This window comes from Cynocephalus volans, chromosome 17 (genome assembly GCF_027409185.1).
Source record: "Cynocephalus volans isolate mCynVol1 chromosome 17, mCynVol1.pri, whole genome shotgun sequence".
Lineage (NCBI taxonomy): Eukaryota > Metazoa > Chordata > Mammalia > Dermoptera > Cynocephalidae > Cynocephalus > Cynocephalus volans.
Genome location: NC_084476.1, coordinates 15694743 through 15700742, shown reverse-complemented (window position 1 = coordinate 15700742; position 6000 = coordinate 15694743).

Genomic DNA, 6000 nt, shown 5'->3' with positions numbered 1-6000 from the left:
CTGGTTAGCTCCTTTGGAAGCCACTGAGAGACAGGCTGACACCCACGTCTGACTCTAAGTTTGAGTTCTTTCTACTTGATGAGGGGGTGGGGCATGGTGCAGTCTACAAATTGCCAGGGTCTTAGGTTCTTCTTCTTCTGGCCCCGAGGCCAGAGCATTCATTCATCCACTCCATTTATTCAAGTCTTCCGAGCATGACACAGTTCAGGCCCAGCAGCTGACAATCTAGTGTGGAGACAGACTTTGGACAAAGAAGCAAATAGACACACCAAGACCCTTTGGGCGTCCATGGCATGTGGCTATCCCCACGGTGGGGAGGACAAAGGAGGCTGGGACCCTGAAAGAGGGGACTGAGAACTCAGACCCAAGTCTGGGAGAAGGAACCTAAAACTGCACCTCTTGAGATCTCTTAGATCTCTTAGATACCTTAGAGATCACCTGGACTCCTCTGACAGAGCAAAAAAGGGAGACCTGGAAGATAAAGGGATTTGCCCCAGGCCTTTTAGAAACCAGCCCTCAGCCTGGACCTTCCCCCACACACCCATGGATGCCCCCAGGTGTCACCAGTGCACACCCATGCAAGTGCACACCCATGCAAGTGCACACCCATGCAAGTGCACACCTATGCACCCACCCCCACACCCCAGGCACAGGACTCTGCCTGGGCGCGTTCAAATTTGAAGCCTTTCCACCTCTTAACCCTCAGGTGGCAACTGGAGTCACCTGGAGGCACCATGTCACCTCTCTTTTCCTACCCTTCCAGGTACTGGACAGAGGCTGGGTAAGAAAGCTCCTCCCCCAGGGCCAGAGGCTCGGGCTGGAGCAGGGCCCCTTGCAGAGAGGCCCCCTCTCACTTCACTCTGGGGTGCCTCAGTGGAGGCCGGTGGGCCATGGAGTAGCAGCAGCCACTGCTGCCCCTACCCGGCAGGGAAGGTGCAGGTGTGCCATTCAAAGCAGGAAGAGCAAGGACTCGTGGTATGGAGACCTGCTGTGTGCCAAGAGCCGTGCGAAGCATTTTCTGTGCATTATCTCACCTTTCGTTCTTGCCTTGTCATGCAAGGGAAGGGCTATCAACTGTAGCTGGTATGGTGGGATTGTCTTTACCCCTCCTGAGTCTATTTCTGTCCACTCCTTTGCTCTTGTGGGGAAGGTCTCCTTGATAAGACAGAGGAAATGACGCAATCTTGGCTGGCATAATTATTAAATATAATTGGTATGGGTGTTGGAGCCCTAGCAGGTTGAGGAGGGTAATCTTGGAGGGTGGTGGCCTGGTTCAGGGTGTCAACAGAAGTGGAAGAGGAAGGCATCCATGCCCGCAGGGAGGTGAGGGCGGCAGTGGGAAGAGAAGATTAGTTATTGTGGTAGGCACCCTCCAAGATGGCCTCCAGCGATCCTTGCCTCCCGGTACCTACCCTAGTGTAGTCCGCTCCCACGTATGTCAGGGTTTCTCTGGGTGACCAAAAGAATACAGCAGAATGATGGTGTGTGATTCCTGAGGCTAGATCCTAAAGACATTGACACTTCCATCTTGTTGTCTCTTGGACAACGTGCTCTGGGAAAGCCAGCTGCTATGTAATGAGGACATTCAAGCAGCCTTAAGGACAGGTCCACAGAGCATTAAACTGAGTGCTCCTGCCAACAGCTCATACCAACTTGAAGTTTTCACTTATTTTGTATCTTCTGTTCTATTCATTACTAGAAGAGGGATTGTGCTGTGAGTGAGCCATCTTGTAAGCAAATCCTCCAGCCCCAGTCAAGCCTTCATTCAAATGACTGTGACTTGGCTGACACTTGACTGCAAACTCATGAGAGATGAGAATCTCCCAGCTAAGCTACTCCCAAATTCCCAGCTCTCATAAACTGTGGAATAATAAATGGTTTTTGTTGTTGTTGTAAGCCACAAAGTTTTGGGGTAATTTGTTATGCAGAAATAGATAGCTAATTTAGTTATAAGGGGATTAATGAAATACATGAGGAAAAGCTGGATTTCTCCCCATTGGAGAAAGGAATTCCAAATATGGAAAGGGAGAAAATTAGAGCTCATGGTTTTCAACATCTATAGATAGATGTAGAAATAAACATAGATGTAAATGTGCGTATAGGTATGCATATATTCACATGTATAAACACACATATATTCCCAGCTCAGTCCACTGAGAGGACCTCATAGCACCCAGAGACTCAGAGGCCCTCAGAGCACTCCAAGGGCAGTGAGCACACCTAGAGCCCAGATCTTGGTCTCTAAATATCATTCTCTGTTTAAAAACAAACAAACAAAAAAAGTGCTCCATGGGGAAATGGCTGATTCCAGGACAAGGATAACACAAGATGAGCCTGAAACAACATTTTGTGCCAGAAGATAAGGCAGTGAGCAAAGAAGGAGGAGACGTGGCAAAAGGGGCTCCCACTGGCCAAATCTGGGAAGTTTTGAGCATCAAAATGAATATTGCGAATAACGAATTATATGTCACTGAATAAAACAGGAATCCATGAGTCCACACTGATATCAATAAGTAAATGTGGATAGGAAGCTTGATAAAGAATTGGCTATTTACACATTTCAAAGTATCTCTCTCACAAAATATTTATTAATTACAAATGGAAAAAACGAGCAATTTTACAGCAGAGAAGCCTAGCAGACACCATCTTAATCAAGCTATCAGTAATGAGACAAATAAAAATCTTAAGCCATCTGATAGGATCAATAAAAAGTTCCTGCAGATCTGTGAGTTTTTACTAATTTTAAAATTGGCATGTTCTATCATTACTGAACGAGGGATTATGGATTTGTCTCTTTCTCCTTTTGCTTCTCTCGAGTTTTGCTTTATATTTTTTGAGGCTCCCTTATTAGTAGCATGGAAATTTAGAATTGTATATGGTTGATAAATTGAATTTTTTTTTCTTTTTTGCTGTGAATAGCTCTCTTTAGCATGAATATCTTTCCCTTAAAAAAATTAGTGTTTGCTTAGTATAACTTTTTCCATTCTTTTACTTTCCTCCTTTCTGCACCCTTATACTTGACATGTCTGTCTTATAAGCAGCGTATGGTGGGGTTTTTTAAAAATCTGATATGGTAATGTCTGTCTTTCATTGGAGTATTTAATCTGTTCACATGTAATGTGTTGGTGAAATATTTGGCTTTAGGGTTTCTGAAAATCTTACTGTTTGTTTTCTATTTGTCCCACTTACTCTTTATTATTTTTCTCTCTTTTCTTGCCTTCTTTTGCCAACCTGGAACAACGTATCGAGCAGAAAATACCCTTCAAAAATGAAGGTGAAACAGCAGCATTTCAAACAAATAAAAACTGAAAGAATTCATCACCAGCACACCCCTATCAAAGGCATTAGTAGAGGATGATTTTCAGGCAGGAGGAAATGGATCCCAGATGGAAACTTGGAGAAGCAGGAAGATAAGAAGGCCAATGGAGAGAGAAAATATTTGGTTAATTTAAACAAATATTGTCTGTATAAAACAATAATAATAATGTCTCGTGGAGTTTGAAATACATAAAGAATTCAAATAGCAGATGGAACCAGCTGACAAGAGCACATAAGTCAGGAGGGGGTAAATGGGGTTTTAAGTGGCCTAAGGCTCCTGCATTTTCCCACAAGTTCTGAGAGTGTTAATTTATGTAAGACTTTAATATGTCAAGGAAACGTATTGCAATCTCTAGGATAACCACTAAAAGAAAATAAAACTAACAAATTAACAAAGCGATGATGTGGATTCATAAAAAAGTCCAAGTCAATCCAGAATGAGGTAAGAAAGGAGAATAAATAAATATGGTATATTTGAACTTAAAAAAAAGTGAAGCATAAAAGAAATTTCAAAGTTAATAAAAATGTTCTTAAATTGAGTGGTGGACGTGCAGTGTTCACATCAACGTGATTCACATATGTTGCATATATTAAATAAATACTCTTTTGACTCTACTCCCCAGTTAATAAAAACAAATTTAAAAAGCAAAGCAAATGGCAGGACATTGGACATATATAATATGATCTCATTTGTGCATGTATACATATACTTGCCAAAATGCAATAAGTGGTGGGGGGTGGGGGTGGAATTCTGGAAGAAAACTGTCCATGTCTGCCTTGTGTACAGTCTATGGGGTTTACATTATTTTTTGCAGTTAAGTGTGTATTACTAAATAATTCTAAATCAAAAACAGGTCGCACGTAAATTTCCATTTCGAAAAAATAAATTAAAAAGTACGTAACGGGAACAGGACCCGACTGTGTGCCTTGCGGACCGGAAAGGCTGTTTATAATGTGATGTCCTTGGCTCTCCCAGCGACCGGTCGTCCAGTGAAAGACCCGACCTCCTGCTGTCGTGACCCGCTTCGCCCACACGGTGGCGCTGCGGGGACGGCCCAGCCACTCCCGGCTCCGAGGGCTGCGGGGGGACTGGGGACTGTCGCGGTGCGCCTTCTTGAACAGATTTATTTCTTCGGCGTCCCGCTGACAGCCTTACCAGGTGGCACCGGAGCGCTAGCCCGCAACAGGTCAATCTCCCCCGTGGTGGCTTCGGAGCATTGCAGCGCCAGCTGCGAGGCCACTACCCACCCCGTGGTGTCTCCCAACTCACCTCCCGCCCTGAATGAAGTGGCCTCGTGTCTCCCAGTGACAGGGCTGGATTCGCAGAGGGCGCCTGTGGGGCCTTCACAGCGCTGGTGTTTTTCTCCTGTTTTTTGGCGGCTGGCCGGTAGGGGGACCGAACCCTTGACCTTGGTGTTGTAACACCGCGCTCTGAGCTTACCAGCCAGCGCGGGTGGCAACGTGGTTAGAGCCCAGTTTCCAGAGCGAGTGAGTTTTAGGTCCCTGGAAGAGTGCAAACCAGTGTCGACCTCTTTCACCTGTCAGGGGAGCTACACGAGGGGTGGAGGGGAGGGTCTGGCCTTGGGTGAGACGATCCTGGGTCCCTCGTGACTAAGATTGGGTGTTTCTGATCTCTGTCTCTGAATTCTCCCACATGCAAATCTGAGCAAGCCACTCCCTGCTTAAGACACTCCATGGCTCCCCATTGCTGTAGGAGAAGGGCCAGGTTCCTAAGCCCGACTCCTGAGGCTCTCCACCACCACCACTCTCAACCACCCGCTACCTCGCGACACCCATGCTCCATCGCAGCGAATCCTTTCACTCTCTCCCACCTGGCATGCTCGTTCTCACCTCTGAGCTTTCCACATGCTGTTCCCATTCACTCGAACCCTTTTCCACCCCTTTTGTTCTTGGCTAACTCATCCTTCAGACCTACAGTTTAAATGTTGCCTCCTCCTGGAAACCCTCTAGCCACTAGGTCCCCCAGGCTGTCCTCTCCCAACACCACACCTGATTCCAACTGTATGTCTATTGCCTGCCTCCCCGTTGGACTGTGGGCCTCATGAGGGCAGGGGCCAGTCTGCCTGGGTCACCACTCCTCCCCTGGGGCCAGGACCGTGGGTCATCCAGCAGAAGCTCCGTAAATTGCTGTGCCGTGAATGAAGGTTCATGAGCATGTATCTCATGGTGGGGGACTCTTCCTTTGAGGGGTGTGACAAATTCCATTTGTGAGCTGTGGGTGGGGTGGAGACGGGACGGACAGGACACAGTTACAAAAGCCTGCCCAGAGGAACTACTGAACTGTCCTTGAGCTCTTAGTGTCCGGAGAGACAAACTGCAATGATCAGAGGCTGCCACGGCCCCTCCCCAGCACACAGTGGGTACTGGACACAGGCTGACCCGAGGAGGCACCAGAAAAGAGGTAGGTATGTGGGTCAGCTCCACCCAGCTCTGCCTGGCCTCCTCCCTACCCATGCGGCCCCCTCCTTGACCCGATGCTCAGCCCACATGCCCAGCTGGTGAGAAACATCTCCTCTGAATGTCCCCCACACCCTAAAGCCATCTGAATTCATTGTCCTTCCTCACATTGCTTCTCCTCCTGGTTCCCATCTCGGGAATGGTTCCACCATGCCTCAAGCCACTGTCCCCTCTTCTTCCCTCTCCCACCCACTGCCCATCACC